This window comes from Heptranchias perlo, chromosome 20, assembly GCF_035084215.1.
Source record: "Heptranchias perlo isolate sHepPer1 chromosome 20, sHepPer1.hap1, whole genome shotgun sequence".
In the NCBI taxonomy this organism is placed as follows: Eukaryota; Metazoa; Chordata; class Chondrichthyes; order Hexanchiformes; family Hexanchidae; genus Heptranchias; species Heptranchias perlo.
In genome coordinates this window covers 10,761,493-10,783,610 of record NC_090344.1, presented here as the reverse complement: position 1 = coordinate 10,783,610, position 22,118 = coordinate 10,761,493, and the positions used below count along the sequence as shown (strand labels likewise).

Genomic DNA, 22,118 nt, shown 5'->3' with positions numbered 1-22,118 from the left:
ACAGGTCTTCGAAAAAGCCGACACTAGCACGACGGCCGAATGGCCTCCTTCTGTGCTGTAAGATTCTATGATTCGATGATTACCTTCTGAATCATTGTAATTGATGCTATTCAGCGTTGAGCAACCAAGAAAATTATAACCGTGATATTCGGCTTCTCCATTCCCTTATGAATATCGCAGCTTATAATGTCCAGGCGGGGGTGGGTCTGAATGGGGGATAGAGTGCGGAGATTGGAATGGAAGTCCAGCCGAATGAACTTGGCCTCATCAGTTTTTGTTACTTTTCCAACCAGTTGCCCGAAGCAGGCGGTGAACCTTCTTCTCGAGAGAGGATCGTCATTTCAGTTCAGAAGGAAAAAGGTATCAAGAAAATCGGGTAAAACGCACACAGAATGATCCGGGGCTTTTTGCACATCCCTTTTTAACAGACACAGACACGGAATGATCCGGACATAAATCATCATGATGGTACATACGTTTCTCTTAGGTTGAACATAAGATTTACTCTTTTTACAATGACACCAATGTACAATCTGATACTTCGCGACCTTACAATCTCAACACCTTCCTGGAAGGAACTGTTGCTGATTTCAGCAAATAATGCAAAACCCTCTGTCTGCCGTTTCGAGAAGGATGGGACTTTGACCAGACCTTCTGTGTGGATTGAAGGAGAGAAACAAAACTTAAACACAATAACGACGAGGATGGGACTCAAACCCACGCGTGCACAGCACGATGGATTAACAGTCCATCGCCTTAACCTCTCGGTCACCTCGTCGCACGCAAAAATATGCGAAAGCCCCTTTATTCAAAATTAAAATACTGGCTATGTTGCCAACCTGAAATCAAAACTGTAAATGTGTATATCCTCAGCAGGTCAGGCAGAATCTTTAAACATAGAAACAGCGTTAACGTTTCAGGTCGATGGCCATCACATGAGTATTCCAACTCACTCAACTTGCGCCTTATAGATGGTTGAACGGCTTTTGGAAATTAGAAGGTGATTCACTCGCCGCAGAATATCCAGCCTCTGAACTGCTTTTGTAACCATAGTATTCATGTGGCTGGTCCAGTTAAGTTTCTGGTTAATGGTAACCAATAGTATGTTAATGGTGGGGGATTCGGCGATGTTAATACCGAATCCCCACAGAAGAGATTTACTGTAAAGATTCCAGGGATGAGGGGCATAAGTTTCATGGATAGATTGGAGAAGCTGGGGTTGTTCTGCTTGGAACAGAGACGGTTACGAGGAGATTTAATGGAGGTATTCAAAATCATGAAGGATCTAGACAGTGTAGAAAGAGATAAACTGTTCCTATTGGTGGAAGGTTCAAGGACCAGATAACATAGATTTAAGGTGTTTGGCAAAAGAACCAAACGTGGCATGAGGAAAAACTTTTCTACACAGCGAGTGTTCAGGGTCTGGAATACACCGCCCGAGGGGGTGGTGGCGGCAGATTCAATAATTGTCTTCAATAAGGAACTGGATAAGTATTTGAAACGAAAGAAAATACAGGGCAACAGGGAAAGGGTGGGGGAGTGGGTCTATCTGGATTGCACTTGCAGAGAGCCGGCACGGACTCGATGTGCCGAATGGCCTCTTTTCGTGCTGTGACCTTTCTTTGATTCTATTCTATTTGTCGGAGGCGATGCAAAGCGACCGGAGCGTGACGGAAATCGACCTGTTCATGTTCATTCCCTGATAATAAATCCTAGTGTGATGCAAAGAAGAAATACATAATTATGGTCCATATCTTTTATATTATACTGACTATAAGAGGTACTCGGTTCACCAGGCCGCCATTGTGCACATTGGTTGAAACTTCACCTCGATCACCCCTTACACTCCCAACACCTCCGTGTAAGATACAGTTGGGTAGTAATCCAGACTTTGCTGAATTGTTCAAACACGTGTAAACCAGCAATGCGGAAAAGCACTTCTTACCAATGAAGGGTTTTTGGTGAAGCGGCCAAAATGAAAAGCTCTACAAATTTTGGCAGCAGTGCGATTCGCACCTACATAATTCAGAAATGGAAGTCAGCATCTTAGACAACAAAGCTACTCACACACACGGCAAACCATTCAGTTCGGATGCCAAAAGTCATCAAGCTGAAACGTTTCCGCTGGTTCTTTCTCCACAGGTGCTGCCTGACCTGCTCAGCGTTTTCAGCATTTTCTGTTTTCATTCTTGTGATTTCACAATGGCCGTTTTCCTGAAAACACCCAATTTGACCCAAGGACAAAGCTCCAACTTCACTTTCCCCAGGCGCTGAAAGTCTGCGGTTTCGGAACAAAATCCCCTCCGCGACGAACATTCAAAGGACCTTTCGCTCACGGCCAACCTCCTGTAATCGACACTTTTTCACCATTGCCGCTCTTTTCATTTCTCCTCATTCCTTTACAATCGGACATTTCCACAGACCTATTAAGATCAAGCGGAACATTTCCGACTTTCCTGCACCGCCCAGATTGCTAAAAGTGCAGCTTTCATCCGTCTTTCGCAGCTATGTCGCGCCGCCCGTCTCTACCGCAAATCAACTGCTCGGGGAAAAGCGCGAACGACCATGGAAACAAAACCCAGTTCTTCAGTTAACATCCCCGGTTGCACAAGATACCCCATGGAAATTTCACGGAAAAGTATACCGCTGTCCCACCGAATGCCAGCCCTGCTTTCTTGGAGCTTGTCTCTGGAGCAGATCGAAATGTATCGACTGGTTTCAAGGCACAAATGAACATTGATGCGAACGGGACATGTGTCCCCGAGAAACAGCGGTCGATGTCGAGCAAACTTAAAGGTGTAAGAATGTGAAAGTGAGTGTTAGAGTAGGCAAGGCCGCAGGAAAGTCTCAATGAAATAGACCATGATTGTGGAAGGAAGAAAAAGCTGGAGGCAGCGGCGGGTCTGAATTTTGGATCATCCAACAGAGACACATGAGAGAACAAAAACAGGATACAGACAAAGGTGCTGGGGCAGAAAGAAAAAGCACGAAATAAGAGGAATGAAATGAGAGTGAAAGAAAGAATGGGAGAGTGGGAGGTGAAAGGAAGAAAGAGAGAAGGAAAGATAGAAGGGAGAGAGAAAATCAAGCGTGCAATACTTAGCCCGCAAACGGGCGCTGCTCCCAATCGGCTACACTTCGCCCCACAGACCCTCATCCCATTCATACCGTCCTACAATATACTGTCAATGCTGTTCAGTGAAACAGAGTGTTTAAAGGTAGAAAGACACTCACACCGTCCTACAATACACTGTCAATGCTATTCAGAGAGACAGAGAGTTTAAAGGTACAGAGATACTCACCTTTTTTTTTCAAAAGTAGCACATCCCAGGAATAAGAGAGAGCGTGAGTTGAGGCTTGTCAGTCAAGAGTCCCCTCCTCCCAGTATTGGCTGTGGAGGAAGTACAGTGTAGATTTAATGGAATACCTTCAGCCTGACCGAGGTTATTCTGACTGGCCAGTAATTACTCGATCGATCTCTTTCTCCCTTTTAAACAACGGTGCATCTTTAGCAGTCCTCCAATCCTTCGGCATCACACCTGTAGCCAGGGAGGATTGGAAAACGATGGTCAGAGCCTCCGCTATTTCCTTCCTTGCTTCTATTAACAGCCTGGGATATATTTCGTCAGGGCCCGGGGATTCAGGTGGAGTGATTTAGGAACTTTCATTTTCCAGTTTGCAAAAGTTTGCACCGCTGGTCAAGATCACGAGTCTCGGTCAGAATTAGGACTACTTCCGGGTTTAAACTTCAAATCGTGAATTATACCCCGACCCCAACGAGACCAGAAACAAGAACGTGTTACAGACACATTCAATGAGAGGTCTGTCTGAATAATGAAAGTGCGTTTTTGAGCAGTCATCTTGATATCTGTTCCCGCCTGAAACCTGAACAAGTACAAACACCACAGTGTTATTTTGTCGCTTAATTCCACAAATGAGGTGAAAATAATAAGTTGCATAAGGCACTGCTGGGAGTTGAACCCAGGATTCCCTGTTTACTAGACAGATGCTTTAACCAGCTAAGCCACAGCGCCAATTGGTGACAACTTGTTCACACCTCCTCTCAATAACATATATCAGCGACACGTTATTGTCTGTTCGGGGTTCAGACCGTTTGGTTTTGTCGATTTCGCTTGTCCGTTTCCCTGTGCATCCCGATCCTTCCTGCATTTTTTCGCTGTGTTTATCTTTGTCTATCCATCAGTGCATTGATACACCGATGATTATGTGTGCTTGTGTTTGTTACATTAAATAAATTAGGGGATCAGACAATTCTCTCTCTGACAGTAAAGAACTAATGAGCCGAACTTTATTGCAAAGTATTATTTCTTGCGGTGCTGAAACTAAAAACCGGAAGAGGAACAATCAGGGAAAAGGAGAAAAACCTGTGAGGGAAAATGAGGACAACAATCAAGATTTTTACCAGTACAGGAAGAGAAAGAAGGGTGACTAAGAGTAATGTGGGCCCTTTAAAGACAGATGGAGGTGATATTGTAATTGAATATCAGGAAATAGCAGAATTGCTAAATATTTACTTCACAGAAAAGGATGACGATAACTTACCAGAGACACGAGGACAACTGTAAATAAATCATGGGGATTCAGTACAAGTAAAATAATGGCAATGGAGAAAATAATTAGATTAAAGATAGACAAATCTCCAGGACCTGATCGTTACCACCCGAGGGGACTAAGAGGAATAGGCGAGGAAATTGTACATGTTTTAGTCATGATCGTTCAAAATATCTTGATTCAGGAATTGGTCCTTTGATTGAAACATTGTCAATGTCACTCCATTATTTAGGATGGGTAGCAGAGATGAAGTTGGAAATTATAGACCCATTAGTCTGACGTCCGTGGTGGGGACGTTACCAGTATTCGTTATTAAGGAAGGAATGCCTGAGCACTTGGATAAATATGAAGTAATCAGAGAGAACCAGCATGGATTTATAAAGGGTAAGTCAAGTCCAACAAAGCTAGTTGAACTTTTTGAAGATATATCGAACGTGGTAGATAATGGAGTGTCTATGGATGTTATATAATATTGAATTCCAGAAGGATTCGATAAGGTACCACAGAAGATACTGTGAACATAAATGGGAGCGCGTAGAATTTAAAGCAACCTATCGAAACGGGTTGGGAGCTGGTTAGAAGGTGGGAGGAAGAGACCCGGTGTATAAATGACGTAGACGACGGAATAGACTGCCGCTTATTCTGGCGATTTGGAGGAGGGGACCGAGTGTAACGTATCAAAGTTTGCAGATGATACAAGGATGGGAGGGAAAGTAGAGAGTGAGGAGGACATAAAAAACCTACAAGGGGATATCGACAGGCTGGGTGAGTGGGCGGAGATTTGGCAGATGCAATGCAATATTGGAAAATGTGAGGTTATGCACTTTGGCAGAAAAAAATCAGAAAGCAAGTTATTATCTTAATGGCGAGAAACTGGAAAGTACTGCAGTACAAAGAGATCTGGGAGTCCTCGTGCAAGAAAGTCAAAAAGTTAGTATGCAGGTGCAGCAGGTGATCAAGAAGGCCAACGGAATGTTGGCTTTAATTGCTAGGGGGATTGAATATAAAAACAGGTAGGTATTGCTGCAGTTATATAAGATATTGGTGAGACCGCACCTAGAATACTGCATACAGTTTTGGTGTCCATACTTAAGAAAAGACATACTTGCTCTCGAGGCGGTACAAATAAGGTTCACTCGGTTAATCCCGGGGATGAGGGGGTGGACATATGAGGAGAGGTTGAGTAGATTGGGACTCTACTCATTGGAGTTCAGAAGAATGAGAGGCGATCTTATTGAAACATATAAGATTGTGAAGGGGCTTGATCGGGTGGATGCGGTAAGGATGTTCCCAAGGATGGGTGAAACTAGAACTAGGTGGCATATACTTAGAATAAGGGGCTGCTCTTTCAAAACTGAGAGGAGGAGAAACTTCTTCACTCAGAGGGTAGTAGGTCTGTGGAATTTGCTGCCCCAGGAAGCTGTGGAAGCTGCATCATTAAATAAATTTAAAGCAGAAATAGACAGTTTCCTAGAAGTAAAGGGAATTAGGGGTTACGGTGAGCGGGCAGGAAATTGGACATGAATTTAGATGTGAGGTTAGGATCAGATCAGCCATGATCTTATTGAATGGCGGAGCAGGCTGGAGGGGCCGATTGGCCTACTCCTGCTCCTATTTCTTATGTTCTTATGTTCTTATATCCACGTTTGTCGCTGACACCAAGTTAGGTGTCACAGTGAATATTGTAAATGGAAGCATAGGGAAACTGAAAGATTAAGTGAGTTGGCAAAATTGTGGCAGATGGAGTTACATAGAATTACAAAGAATGTACATCACGGAAACAGGCAATTCGGCCCAACTAGCTTATGCCGGTGTTTATGCTGCAGACAAGCCTCCGCCAACCCCTCTTCATCTAACCGTATGTGCAGACCCTTATATTCCTTTCTCCTCCATGTGTTTATCTAGCTTCGCCGTCAACGAATCCATGCTATTCGCCTAAACTACTCCTTGTGGGAGCGAATTGCACATTCTAACCACTCGCTGGGTGAATGTGTTCCTCTTGAATGCCATATTGAATTAAATAGTGACTATCTTATAATCATGGCCCCAATGATTTGGAGTCCCCGCATTCACAAGTGCAAACACCTTATCTACGTCTAACCTATCAAACCCTTGCATAATCTTAAAGTCCGATATCAGGTCACCCCTCAGCATTCTCATTTCTATACAGAAGAGCACCAGTCTGTTCAAACTTTCAAAATGGGCAAGTGTGAGCTCATCTACTTTCGACTGAAGTAAGATAGATCAGAGTATTTTCTAAATGGTGAGAATCTGGGAACTGTGGAGGAGCAGAGAGATTTAGGGGTCCAAGTACAGAAATCGCTAAAAGCCAGTGGAATGTTAGAAAAATGAATTTAAATGTCTCATGGCATGTTGGCCTTTATTTCAGGGAAACCGGTATTCAAAGGGGGGAAGTATGTTACAGATAGAAATCCCTGCTGAGACCCCATTTAAAGTATTGCATTCAGTTCTGGGCACCACCTCTCAGGAATGAACTATTGGCCTTGCAGAGGGTGCAGCGCAGATTCACCAGAATGATACCAGGGCTAAAATGGTTAAATTATGAGGACAGGTTATGCGGAGGTCGGTCCTCATTTTTCTCTGATGAATCCGGCCCCATCCGTTTACTGTTGACGGGAGCGCGTCTGATACTAAGTCAGTCAGAATCGGATGCAAATCACATCACGGTCACAGCGGGTCTGGGACTGGCGACTGGTTTTACATTGAGTCTTTTTTAAGGGATAGGCTGTACATTGTTTGTATAATAATAATAATAAGTTTGATACAATTAAGGTTTTTTTCGGTTATTTCCCATTTCCACCCTCACCAGTTTTATATAGTAACAGGTAACAATGTTTAAGGGATGTGATGTGCAGTGTTGGTGGAATCAGTGTAATTTAACTTGATACATTGAAGAATCTCTTGTCTATCCCAGGCTTTTACCTTATGTTTAGACCCTCACCTAGTTTAAAATCGGTCACTCACTGATATAAATAAACCAATAACAACCCCGAAACCTCAGCGGGTATATTTGTTCCGATAATTAGTGACGGTCCCAATTTCCATTGAAATTACAATCGGCAAATCCCAGAGGCTGTTTCGGGTTTGACAAACTGTGAAACAGATTGTTTTAAAAGCCGAAAAAAGGGAAAACCCGGTGGTCGATATAAAGTTTTGTACATTATCTCTTTCTGTTTCAGATTTACAATTTCTCTTTGTGTGTTGCTGACAGGAGCGGCTATAATGGAGCCCAGTGACTGGGTAATGAGCTGCACTGAGACATTGGCCTGTGTTACAGACTGGCTCGTTGGACCTGCTCATTTCGACTCATCTCATTGTCAGCAACGGGAAATTACTGAAATTGAGGCTGGTGAATAACTGCTCGAAATACCAATCCTCTCCACCACTGGGGACTGAATCTTCCGACAAACAGGGATTTTCAATCGTGCAAGTTTCATTCACCTATTCTGCTCTTCGTTTCCCTGATCTGATTGGTGCGCCTTTCCCTTCAATCAGGACTGATAGGAAAAACTCGATTTTGCAGTCGATTTTCGGGTCATGACGTACAGTGATATTTCAAATAATTGAAATCGACCTTTATCAATCCCAATATCGTCACCTACACGTTTGACAAACGCAAAGCGGCTTCAATCACGGTTTTGCTGACACAACTCGTTCAAAGATACTGTCGGTAATTGGTGGGTCTTTCAAGTCATGACACGAACGTAGCGGTTCGCACTGCCGTTTTCCCCAAGACACTTCAGATTCATGTGGAATGATTTCGCTTTGGGGGTTAAAACCATTCCCTCTTCACAAATCCGCGTTTGACCCCGTGTCTTTTAATATTTTTGATAAGCGATACCAATTCGGTTTGCCCCGTAGTGTGCATTACTTTTTAAATATTACAGATAAGCGGAGCACTTGAGCTGTCACAGCTGTGACTTTGACTTTTCTCCGTCTCCTCTCGATCTCACCGGCAACTGTCACGAACCACAATCTTCTGTCACAGTTCTCCATCAGAAAGTTCCGAGCCTCGGTTTTCAAATGAAATAACGCCCATCTCTTCAGTCACCGACAGCCCAGGGAGAGTTTCCCAGTTTCGTCTCACACTTTCCCCAAATCCTCCTTAAAGTACCATCAAAAATTGTCCCTAAGTTAATAATAATATAATTAAAAGTTCTTATCTTCTGGGGTTTTGTTTCAGATTCCATGGCTTTTAAAGATCACTGCGGATATTTATCGAAGTGCATCTTGATTGGAGGCTTCTTGGAGAAATCGGAGAAAGATCTCGAAGCTCTTGTAGCGCAAGCGGTCAGCGAGCGGCACTTTTATCAGCTTCAGAAATGCCCAGGTTGTGAGTTTCAGCCTCACCGAGAACAGACGAACATTTTACTCCGAACATTTTGACCGGAGTTCAAGGTACAACTGGTCTGTTCCGTCACGCATCTGCTTCTTAGTGTTCCCATGTGGGCACTTGGGTTCCTCTGGCCTACCGTCTTACAACAGTAGGTGCGAGTTTACTTGTTTACAGGGGGAGAGGGGGCGATTAGCGTCAGCTGATATGGCAAAGGCGCCGGTGCGAAATCTTTAAATCTGAAGAACCAAACACACAATTCTTCTTTTCGTTAAGCGGATATTCATCGGGTGGAAGTTTCGTGTGGGGAAAATTTGGAAGGGAAATCTGCTGCCTGGTGTCACTGTGTAACGGATGAAATTATTCAGCTTACAGATGTTAATACATGAAAGGTCGAGAGGCCTTTTCCAACTCCCGTGTGGGGCAAGTTTAGCTTTTGAGCCACTGGATAAAGTGTTATTTTAATTGGTGCTAACGAATGAGAAGACATTTGGCACAAACAAGAAGAATTGTAAACTCAAGAGTTCACTGTCCATGTTTCTTACATCATGTTCAACAGAAACAAGGATTCTCCTCAACACGTTACTGAGAATTTTATAAAAGGGATCTTCAACTCAGTTCGACGTTCACGAAGGATAATTCAGAGTCCTACCATAAATTTGTACAATGGATCTTTTTCGTATATTGAGCCTGGGTCGCTCAGTCGGTAGACTCTGAGATTTCTATAAGCGGCTCGTGATTTGAGGGTGCAGAAATCAAATCCTTGTTCAGGCAATAAAGTTTGAAACAGCTGGCAAGTATCTATGTTTGCGGGACAAATGATGCCTGCGATGTGTTGTCAAAGCTTCGGTGGTATATTGTTTCCCAGGGATCGGCAGTTTTGCGCTGTCTGAGGCGGGATTTGCGGCCTTCCGCCAGCAACCTGTGATTGGAGGGAGCGGGGCCGGACAGGCGGCCTGAATGTCGTTGCTGTCGTGGCCGCACTCAATCCGGGAGCTGGGGAACATCGAACTTCGAAAAACGGATGTGTTTGTTGCCGCGGTTGCCATGCTGTTTAGAACTATAGTTATGAACCGAGGCAGCTCTTCAGGGTCCTTTAAAAATCTCTCACAAATCAACAAAAACCAGTCGCAATGAGCAGCTTTGAGAGGAGATTTCTGCACAGGCAGGGCAGGAAACTGAAGTGAGGGAGATATATTTTCGGTATCTGTGTAATGTTTGAGTGTGTGCAGAACTGGACAGAGAAAGGAAAATATACCGGTTCTGTATTTTATTCATATTTCTGCAGAGTGAAATCTTGCGTGTTTTCATATTTATTGATTTTTAGTGGATGACGTTTTGAAAATGTTTCCGCCCGGTTTCGAACCGGTGACCTTTCGCGTGTGAGGCGAACGTGATAACCACTACACTACGGAAACTCTGCTGTGCAAACGGTTATACGAAATGCTCGGAAGATAGTTGCCGTCTCCAAATGTTCTCAGTGCTGGGAGACGGGGCCGGGTCCCATTCAGGGGATTAAGTTTTACAAAATAGTTTGTTGTATTAATTTCGCAAAACTCATTAAACTCAGTAAAAAGACGAATAGTTGTTCAAATCGCCATTGATCAACCAATAACTTTCTGTTTCAGACTGACGGAAACCCAACATGTTTTTCATTCATTCATTCACCAGGCTGAATATGGAAAGTTCAGAGGGGAAGTGAAAAAGGAAATGAGGGGCAAAGAGAGAGTGTGAGAATAAACTGGCGGCCAACATAAACTGGCATGTAAACATTAAACGGGCAGTAGGAGCCGTACTCTGATAAGGGACAATAAAGGAGAGCTATTCATGGAGGCAGAGAGGATGGCAGAGATATTATATGAATACATTGTATACGTCTTTACCAAGGAAGAAGATGCTGCCAGAGTCTCGGTAAAGGTAAATACAGTTGAGATCCTGAATGGGCTAAACATTGATAAAGAAGAGGTACTCGGAAGGCTAGCTGTACTTAAAGTAGATAAGTCACCCGGTCCGGATGGGATGCATCGTCGGCTGCTGAGGGAAGGAAGGGTGGAAATAGCAGGAGGTACTGACCATAATCTTACAAACATCCACAGATACGGGGGTGGTGCTAGAGGACTGGAGAATTGCAAACGTTACATTCTTGTTCAAAAAAGATGTAAGGATAAAGCCAGCATCTATATGCCAGTCAGTTTAACCTCAATGGTGGGGAAACTTTTAGAAACGATAATCCGGGACAGAATTAACAGACGCTTGGACGACTGTGGATTGATTAGGGAAAGCCGGCATGGGTTTGTTGAAGGCAAATCGTGTTTAACTAACATGATAGAGTTTTTTGTTGAGTTAACAGAGAGGGTAGATGAAGGCAACGCAGTTGATGTGGTGCATATGGACTTTCAAAAGGTGTTTGATAAAGTGCCGCACGGTAGGCTTATCAGTAAGATTGAGGTCCATGGATTAAAGGGGGCAGTAGAAACATGGATGCAGAATTGGCTAAGGGACAGGAAGCAGAGAGTCGTGGTGATTGGTTGTTTTTTGGACTGGAGGGAGGGGTACAATGGTGTTCCCCAGGTGTCAATGCTGGGACCACTGCTTTTCTTGATTTATATTAATGACTTGGACTTGCTTGTACAGGGCACAATTTCAAAATTTGCAGATGACACAAAACTTGGAAGGGTAGTGAACAGTGTGAAGGATGGTGACAGACTTCAAGAGGTTATATATTGGCCTGTGGCATGGGCGGACAAGTGGCAGATGAAATTTAACACAAAAAATGCGACATGATACATTTCGGTAGGAAGAACCAGGAGAGGCAATATAAACTAAAGGGCGCAACTCCAAAATGGGTATAGGCCCAGAGAGATCTGGTGGTTTATGTGCACAAATCGTTGAAGGCTTCAGAGCAGGTTGAGAATGCGGTTGAAAAGGTATACGGGATCCTGGACTTCATAAATAGAGGCATCCAGTAAAAAAGTATGGAAGTCATGATGAACCTTTATAAAACACTATTTCGGCCACAACTATGGTATTGTGTCCGGTTCTGTGCACCGCAGTTCAGGAAAGATGTGAAGGCCTTACAGAGGGTGCAGGAGAGATTTACTAGAATGATTGCAGGGATGAGGGAATTTAGTTACTTGGACAGACTGGAGAAGCTGGGGTTGTTCTCGTTGGAACAGAGAAGGTTGCGGGGATATTTGATAGAGGAATTCAAAATCATGATGGGTCTAGACAGAATAGATAGAGAGAAACTCTTCCCAATGGTAGAAGGGTCGAGAACCAGAGGACATAGATTTCAGGTGATTGGCAAAAGAACCAAAGGTGACATGAGGAAAAACGTTTTTAAATAGCGAATGGTTAGGATCTGGAATGCACTGCCCGAGGGGGTGGTGAAGGCAGATTCAAAGGCAACTGGATAATTGCTTGAAAGGAAAAAAATGCAGGGCTACAGGGAAAGGGCGGGAGAGTGAGACTAGCTGGATTACGATTGCGTGGAGCCGAATGGCCTCCTTCCGTGCTGTAAACATTCTACGATTCTATGAGATTTGAGCGTCGCTGGCAAGGCCAGCATTTATTGGCCATCCCTAATTGTGCTTGAGAAGGTGGTGGTGATCCAGCTCCTTGAACCGCTAAAGTCCGTGTGGTGAAGGTTCTCCCACAGTGCTGTTAGGAAGGGAGTTCCAGGATTTTGACCCAGCGACAATGAAGGTACGGCGATATATTTCCTAGGCAGGATGGTGTGTGACTTGGAGGGGAACATGCAGGTGGTGTTGTTCCTATGTGCCATATGCCCTTGACTTTCTAGGTGATAGAGTTCGCGGATTTGGGTGGTGCTGGCGAATTGCTGCAGTGCATCCTGTAGATGGTACACACTGCAGCCACGGTGCGCTGGTGGTGAAGGGGGTGAATGTTTAGGGTGGTGGATGGGGTGCCAATCAAGCGGGCTGCTTTGTCCTGGATGATGTCGAGCTTCTTGATTGAAGCTGGAGCTGCACACATCCAGGCAAGTGAAGGGTATTCCGTCACACTCCTGACTTGTACATTGTCGATAGTAGAAAGACTTTGGGGAGTCAGGAGATGAGTCACTCGCCGCACAATACCCGGCCTCTGACCTGCTCTTGTCGCCACAGTATTTATGTAGCTGGTCCAGTTAAGTTTCTGGTCAATGGTGACCCCCAGGCTGTTGATGGCGGGGAATTCGGCGATGGTAATGCCGTTGAATGTCAAGGGGAGTTGGTTAGGTTTTCTCTTGTTAGAGTTGGTCATTGCCTGGCACTTGAATGTTACTTGCCACTCATCAGCCCAAGGCTGATTGTTGTCCAGGTTTTGCTGCACGCGGGCACGTACTGCTTCATTAGTAGAGGGATTGCGAATGGAAATGTACACTGTGCAATCATCAGCGAACATCCCCATTTCTGACCTTATGATGGAGGAAAGACTATTGATAAAGCAGCTGACGATGGTTGGGCGTCGGACACCGCCCTGAGGAACTCCTGCAGTGATGTCCTGGGGCGGAGATGATTTGCCTCCAACAACCACTACCATCTTACTTGGCGCCAGGTAAGATTCCAGCCACTGGAGAGTTTTCCACCTGATTCCCGTTGACTTCAAATTTCCTAGGGCTCCTTGAAGACACATCGGTCAAAGGCTGCCTTGATGTCAAGGGCAGTTACTCTCACCTCACCTCCGGAATTTAGCTCTTTTGTCCAGGTTTGGACCAAGGCTGCAATGAGGTCTGTCGCCGAGTGGTCCTGGCGAAACCCAAACTGAGCATCGGTGAGCAGGTTATTGGTGAGTAAGTGCTGCTTGATAGCACTGTCGACGACACCTTCCATCACTTTGCTGATGATTGAGTGCAGACTGATGGGGTAATAATTTGCCGGATTGGCTTTTTCCAGCCTATTATGAACAGGACATCCCTGAACAATGCTCCACTTTGTTGGCTTTCCACCTTGGTTAACAAGTGACAGTCTAAACTGAAATGAGTTTGCTGTGTTTTCCCTGTGTTGAATTGTCACCCGTTCTCATTTTACAGGCGGTATTTTAGGACTTGGTTAAAAATGTTCCGTGCTTGTGATACAAGTAGTCTGGATTCCCACTTTAGTAATACAGAAGGGCAACGGCTGCTCCACTCTATCATACAACCCCAACTGGTGCCGCCTCAGTTAAAGTACATTAACTAGTGCCCCCCACTCTTGTACAAACTCAAGTGAGGAGATACAAAGAGTGTGTGTTTGTTTGACTGTGATGTTTATGCAACAGCAGCCGCCATTCTTTCCGTTGCTATGGAAATTTTGTTCGAGACGAAAATCGAATCCCACCCTGACAGTCCTGAAGCATCAATGTCCGGACTCAGTGCACTCGGCCATGCTCTATGTCAGTGTTGTCCAAGAGAAATTGCTGACTAGCCGCAGGTGTGGCTATGGTGGCATTGTCTCAGTCACATGAACGAATTTTAACAGAAAACATCTTGCACGCGCACAATATACAGTGAGGTGTACTTCATATGTGTCTGTTTCATAACAAACATCTCCCACCATTCAGTAACCGAGGAAGTAAAGGACTCACAACGATCAAAAACATTCGCTCTCTGCTTTTCACCATTTTATCAACAACACACAAAAAGTTTAAAGTCCACATGCGAATATGAGTATTGAGACCATAGGCCTAAAGGCCGTGTCCATGACTCATTTTTATTTAATAATCGCAATTGCAATGAGCCACATCTGGATTTCCATTTCGCCAGATGAGTCTCGTGGCAAAGGAATTGGAACAACTGGTCAATGTCACAGTGGATTGATTCCACGGGCCGTGTTCTGCTGACCCCAAACACTACACATTCTTACAACCAATAAAAACAAACCTGCCGGGGACGGATGTCGGGTTGGTTTTCTGGAAGTAGCAAATCAACTGTGCAGAAAAAAAAAAACACCTCCAGCCTAAGGCACAAGAAAGAATTTCGGACAAGCAAAGGACTGATTGTGAAGATTGAGGATTCAAAACCACAACACCAGGGAAACTGCGATCTGAATACAGCGACCTCAACCGCTGGCCCATCCTGACTCCAGAATCTCTAATTTACTGACCCCGATTTTCTCAGTGAGGCCCAATGGCAGTTTCACTCTCTCTGATTCTCGCTAAATCCTGCTGGAAGGCCGAGTGATCAGTATATAAACTCCCCGGAGTTTCCTCTGCCTGTGCTCGGTGTATGGGGACGTTTGGTCGGGCCGTGGTATCCAGTTTCCCAGGGAAGGGCAATAATGCTCGGTCTGAGACTGCATTCGCTGCTTTCCATCGGCAGCCGGTGATTGGAGAGGGCAGGGCCGGACAGGCGGCCTGAATGACGCTGTTGTCACGGTCTCACTCACTCCGGGAGCTGGGGAACAGCGAAAAACTGATGGGATTGTTGCTGCTTCTGAGATGCGGCTCAGAACTGCTGTTGTTAACGGAGGCAGCGCTGCAGGATCCTTTAATGATCCCTCACAAATCAACTGAAACCTGTCGGAATGTGAATACCATTTTACTTTTCCAAAGTCAGGGGAGTGACATTCATCACGGAAAAATGGGAAACAGTTTGCCTCTCGCTCACTGCAGAAATATCCACGTCACAGCGAGACAGCTCTCTGGCAAACCGTGAGCATTCTCTTCGGATCTGGTCTGTCACGAAGAATTCTGATGACCTTGAAGCCAATCTCGGTTTTTTATTTATTGTTCGTGTGCCTGCTCTCCGACCGCAGACGAAATGTTGGAATATCAGCCGTGCTCAGCTGACAGCAGCACTTTAGAAACCCGGCAATGCGAGACAATGAATGTTAAGGTAACAGTCACCCTCTGTGAGTGGAATTGAACCACCAACCATTATTAATTAACAGGAACCAATTGCGCTATAGAAACACGACGTCTTGCGCACTGAACCATTAATTCACCGAGCGAAAGCTTCAGCTTGTAGTGATCAATGTAACAGCGGTCTTACCATCAGTTTACTTTTCCAAAATAAAGGGTGTGCAGCTTGCACGAGTGAAAATCTGTGCTGTGTTATTTCTGAACTTCAAACTCCCCTTGCCCCGAAATGTCTGTATGTCTGTATGTTGGAAGAATCAGTCACCCAAAAATAGACAACATTGATTTTTCGAGCTGTTATTCACCACCCTCTATTTCAGTAACGTTCTGGTTTGCTGAAAATGAGATGAGTTGAAATGAGAAGGTCCAACGAGCCGGTGTCTACAAAGTTGTCTCTTGCACTTCCAGTGAAACGGACGGCAGTTTTCTCTTTTAAACCAGTGGTTATGATGTTAATGTGCCCGAGAAAGACTGGATTACAGCGGGTGACTCTGGGCCAGAGTAAAGTTCAATTAAAATTTATGATTGCCGAGTGGCTGGACGGTGGATTTATCCCAGTTTGAACTCGGTGAAGTTACAAATCTAACGACAAGAGTTTGGGCTGGAGACGGAATAGACTAAATAAGCAAATTTAATCACGCTGATTCCATAAACATTGCACACCACAGCCCTTAAAAATTGAGACCTGTTTCTATATAAAACTGGAGAGGGTCTAAATAGAAAGTAACAGAAAAAGCCATTCATTGTATGACACTGAATTATGCTGATTACACAAACTTTGCACACCACACCCTCCAAACATTGATACCTGTTTCTATGTAAAACTGGAGAAGGTGTAAATAGAAAGTTACAGAAAAACAACATTGAGGTATCAAATTTAATTACACTGATTCCACAAACATTGCTCAGCACATCCCTTAAATACTGATATCTGTTTCTATATAAAGCTGGAAAGGGTCTAAACAGAAAGTAACTGAAAAAAAACATTGATGTATGAAATGTAATTTTGCTTTACTGCGCAAACGCTGAACAGCCAATCCCTCAAACACTGTCCCGACATAAAATCAGTCGCAGAGCCCTGAGCCGCAGTGAAAATGCTGCGACCCAACGTCATTCAAACACTTAGTCTTCAGATCTGAAGTCAGATGCTGCAGTTCTGCCACCAGCTCCACAGGAAACTTGTGGATCCGAAATCCATATGGATGGCGATCGGTACTGACCACCACCGCGCTTCTGGGAGTGCAGGGGACGAAAGCAGCAGCCAACCACACTTCCTCACCAAAAGCGCAGGAATCCTACTCCTGAGAGATTCACTTCTTTAAACGTTGTTTGGATTCAGTGAATTGCGATATAATTCAATCTTTAATCGCCCTCCGCTCTGTCAGTTCAGGATTTTATTTAAACCGATAATTGGAGTTCTGTTTTACAGAGTGCCGGTTGTTTAAGCATTTCTCAGTCCCACTATTACCATTAATAACACTTTTTGCTGCTAACTTCTGTTTGATACAAAGCACCGGTCCTGTGAAATTGATCAGCGGTTGCACCAGGTTACTGGTGTGATAAACACTGAGCATTTTTTAAAATACTTACGGTGTTGCGGTTTCTGTATTATCGCGATTATCACGTTTGCCTCACACGCAAAAAGCCCCCGATTCGATCCCGGGCAGAATTTTTTCATTATATTGGAACTTGTTCCAGATGTACCTCCAGGGGCGAGTTTCTTCTCCTGTGTTGATAGGTCGACAATTGGCTGTTCCTGTTCAATTTAACAACGGCTGCACCAAACTCCTGGTCTCATACACATTGAACATTTCCAAACAGTCTCCTAAAATACAGTCGGAAAAGCGTTTCAAATACAAAACAAATCATTATTAAACTAGTGACTGTCATTCGGTAAACATGTTAGGGTTTCTTTCAGTCTGCAACAAAATGTTATAGGTTGGTTAATGGTGTTTACAGAAATATTCCTCTGTTCGTAGAGTTTATTTGGTTTCATGTAATTAATTATATCAGTGTAAGCGCCGAATCATAACCACGAGCCCACCAGGCACCTGTACGGACAGTTCACCCAATCCGGTTACTTTGATCATCTGCCCTAATCTGGCAGAAAAAACAATAGGATGAACAGCCCTTGCCTGTGAAAAGGTTTCTTGTCCCCTTAATCAAACTATTATCTGCAATTGATGGACTGGAGCGAATTGCGCTCGAAGCAGTTCTGGAAAATGAGCAATGCAGCCGCACAGGAATTCCAAATGAACTCTCCGTGGAGGAAACGGAGTGACAGAAGCAGAAGGAGATGCCACGTGAAAGATTTGGGCCCAGACCTGCTGCATGAGACTTTAAATGTTGTCAGCCTTTAACTGTAGCTCACAGTGTGAGAACAGTCATTATTATCATTAGCCTTTTATGTATCATCTTGCACTGCATCTCCTCAATAGCCCCGGGTTATCACAGCATCGCTTTCTGCAAATTAAATCCCAGTGTGAAAACATATACGATTTCAAACCTAAGCAAAGTCTTTGTGATTGGAAGGAGAGTGCGAGTGGGGATCATGGGCCTGGGGGGCAGTGAGATCATCTCTGAATGCTAAGATATTCCGCAAAGCAAAGAAGCAGGGAGATGAGACATTTGCGTCTATTTTTCCCGGTATGTGCAAAATCCATCCCTTCTCAATGGCCAGCACCATCCTTTCCCTCTCCCTGCTGACCAGGTCAAGATGGGTTTCATGTATTCGCTGTGTTTGCATCAAGCATCTAATTCAACTGGCAGCTGGAGGTGCAGAGGAAGCAGGAAGGAAAGAAGATTCAGAAACAGGAGATTCCACGTGAAACGGGCCGAATCTGGTGTGTGCCAGTTGCTTCAAATGATCCACGGCAGCCCTGCGTCGCCTCGCTGATTTCCCAGGAGCTGCATCGATTCGGCCCGTGCGTGCGTGCATTGTGGAAATGGAAACAGAGACACCCGCTGCTTGTGGGAGTATTTCACCTCAATTTTCCATTTCACGCGCAGGCCTATCCGCACTCGGTATTTTCATGGCCTGAACACGTCTTTCGTGTTCTCACAGAAAATGCCACTTTTGCGAGCAGCTCGTCTGGACTGGACTGCACTGAGCTGGGACACTGGTAGCATTCAATTCATGAAATCAGCACTTCAAACAGAAAACATTCTTCACTCACTCATCCTGATACATTCGGGTCTCCATACTTGAATTATTCTTTCATTTATTGGAACATAGGAACATGAGTAGGCCATTCAGCCCCTCGAATATCCAGGTTCATACATCCTTCCTGAGGTGGGGTGCCCAGAATTGAATGCTGTCCTCCAGATGGGGTCTTGCCAGAGCTCTGTGCAGCTTTAACATAACTTCCACCCCTTGGTATTCCAGCGCTCATGAGATAAACGGGGAGAGTGAGAGCACAAGATGGAAAGCGAGAGTGAGCAAATGGGAGAGAGAGAGAGGACTATGCATTGCACAAACCGTCGCTGTGTCGCTTTCTCAGGAGCTGCTTTGAATCTCCACTGAGCTTTTGAACCACTTACTGCACCGCAGCAAAAGTTCCAAAGCAGCATATGGGTAACGTGAAATAACCTAATCGATAGCCGATTTGTGGCGCCATGGATAGCACGTGGGACTTCTTCTAATCACTGCAAAAGTTGTGTGTCCAAATCTCACCATCGTTGAATTTTAGCTCAGGGTTCGGTGATTTCGGCGCTGGGAAGTGAAATTTTGCATCAAAACCTCAACAGGATCATTAATGCCCTTCAAGGAAGGGAAACAATCCCCTACACTTCCTCTTATACAAGTGGCTCCAGTCCCACCCGAATTTATAATGCTTAATCCACTATGAGCTGGATTGGCGAAACACTCTCAAGAAGGAGGCTCATCATCTGCTCACCGCAAAAGTCAATCTGCTGGACTTCCGGTTCTATCAGACTGCATGTTCCATCAGACAGGTTTCCAACTGGACAAATGCATCCGGCTGCCGTGCAAGCATTGGTGCTTCAGGGGTAGAATTCTTGCTTGCAGTAATTCTATGCTGTAGAAGTAGCTCCTGAAGATCGCAAGATGGAAATTATCGTGGCTGGGCGGTCTAACGCGCTGGTTTAAAGCTCAAGCTAAATCCCATAATTTACAGATGGATCAAAATCACAGTGCGTGGCTCCAATTCCGCAGTCTACCTCCTGTAAACTGATAACACTAAATATCACATCTGCTATTGCAACAAGAGGAACCACGTGGCGAGACAAATAATTGATGCATTTTGGAACACCTCAATTATTCCTTTTGCTCCGTTCGAAATGTTCAAAAGGAAAAAGATTCGTTTATCTCGGTGAGACTCAACTAACAACCTCGCCATTTCCCGACCCTGTACAGTCATATAAGGACGACGCACTGACTGATTGCGCCGCTGGAGCCCGGTCACTCTGATCAACTGTCCCACTCTGCTGGAAAGAATCTTAAGGTGAGAGACGCTTACCTGTGGAAACGTGTCCTGTCCCCTTGATGAAAATAATATCTGCATTTCACTTTCAGCTTCTTTCACATCCTCTGCTCCATCGCACGACAATCGGGTTTTCTGTGAACAGATCAAAATAAACATTGCCAGAAATTCGAGCATCAGTGGGATTCAAACCCACGCCTCCATAGAAATTTGATGGAACACTTTAGACCGCGAGGCCACGCTACCATAACGTCACAGTAACGTTTAAAGAGCTGTTTAATGCTCAAATTAATGAATTGAAGCTGATTGATCGCATTTACCCCGTGATGGGGTTGTTCTCCTTCGAGCAGAGAACGTGAAGAGGAGATTTGATAGAAGTGTTCAAAGTCATGAAGGGTTCAGATAAAGTAAATAAAGAGAACCTGTTCCCATTGGCGGAAGGATCGAGAACCAGAGGACACAGATTGACGGTGATTCGCAGAAGAACCAAAGGCGACATGAGGAAACACTTTTTTACCCAGCGAGTAGTTATAATCTGGAATGCGCTGCCTGAAAGGATGGTGGAAGCAGATTGAATCGTGGGTTTTAAAAAGGAATTCGATAAATACTTGAAGGCATAAAAATATAGAGCGACCGGAAGGAGCGGGGGAATGGGACTAACTGGATTGCTCTTGAAATGACCCGGCACGGGCTCGATGGGCCGAATAGCCTCCTTCTGTTCTGTAACCATTTTATGATTGTATGATTCTATTGAACACCTGTATTTTCTTTCCATGCATTTCTCTTTCTCTCCCTATCTCTGTCTCTTGTGTTGTTGCCTGATGGGCTTTGAAGGCTTCTAATGAGACCCTAATGTATCAGGATGAGTGAGTGAAGATTTTTTTCTGTTTGAAGTACTGATTTCATTAATTGAATACTCCCAGTGTCCCAGCTCAGTGCAGTCCAGTCCAGACAAGCTGCTCGCAAAAGTGGCATTTTCTGTGAGAACACGAAAGACGTGTTCAGGCCATGACAGTACCGAGTGCGGGTAGGCCTGAGCGTGAAATGGAGCGGCGACGGCTGATCGAACCTGCAACACCAGCAGAGAAGATTAAAGAAAGAATGAGACGGTAGGAAAAGTAAAGGTGCAACCCAGCTGCTGCAGCCAATGTCTACACATTTATGTATCGTCGCTCTCACAGTGAATCAAATCACCAATTTGATTCAAGTATTCTTATGGTAGAGTGTATGTTATCACCATGCCGAGACAGACGGCAATCATATCAGAGAATCAGACAATCTGAAAAATTTACGCCAGTGGAGGCCATTCCGCCGATCGTGTTTGCACCGGCCGGAAAAGAGGTATCCAGCATCGCCCGACTTACCAGCGTTTGGTCCGTAGTCTTGTCGGTTATGGCTCTTCAAGTGCATATTGAAGTGCTTTTTAAATCCGATTAGGGTTTCTGCTTCTCCCACCCTCTCAGGCAGTGAGTTCCACACCCCCACCACCCGCTGGGTGGAAAAAAATCCCCTCTGCTCCACTCTAATCCTCGACCAATTACCCTAAATCTATGCGCCCTTTTTATTGACCTCCCTGCTAAGTGAAACAGATCCTTCCTTTCCACTCTATCCAGGCCCGTCATAATTTTGTACACCTCAATTAAATCTCCCCTCAGCCTCCTCGGTTCCAGAGAAAACACCCTCAGCCTATCCAATCTATTCTCATAGCTAAAATTCTCCAGTCCTCTAAACATCGTCGTAAATCACATCTGTACCATTTCTCGTGCAGTCGCATCTTTCCTGTAATGTGGTGACCACAACTGTAGGCAATACTCCAGCTGTGGCCTAACTAGTGTTATATTCATTTCAAGAACAACCTCACTGCTCTTACATTCTATGCCTGGGCAACACATGTAAAGTTAATAAAATGTCTC

At 44.7% G+C, this 22,118-nt stretch overlaps 3 non-coding genes across 3 annotated transcripts; all 3 read right to left on the bottom strand.

The window, feature by feature from the left end:
• Positions 1–696: 696 nt before the first annotated feature.
• On the bottom strand, positions 697–778 carry trnan-guu (transfer RNA asparagine (anticodon GUU)). The gene has a single exon. It is a non-coding gene; the product is annotated as a tRNA-Asn (tRNA).
• A 3,182-nt stretch (positions 779–3,960) lies between these two features.
• Positions 3,961–4,034, bottom strand: trnat-agu (transfer RNA threonine (anticodon AGU)). The gene has a single exon. It is a non-coding gene; the product is annotated as a tRNA-Thr (tRNA).
• Positions 4,035–10,271: 6,237 nt separating this feature from the next.
• trnav-cac (transfer RNA valine (anticodon CAC)) lies at positions 10,272–10,344 on the bottom strand. Its single transcript has one exon. It is a non-coding gene; the product is annotated as a tRNA-Val (tRNA).
• Positions 10,345–22,118: the final 11,774 nt, after the last annotated feature.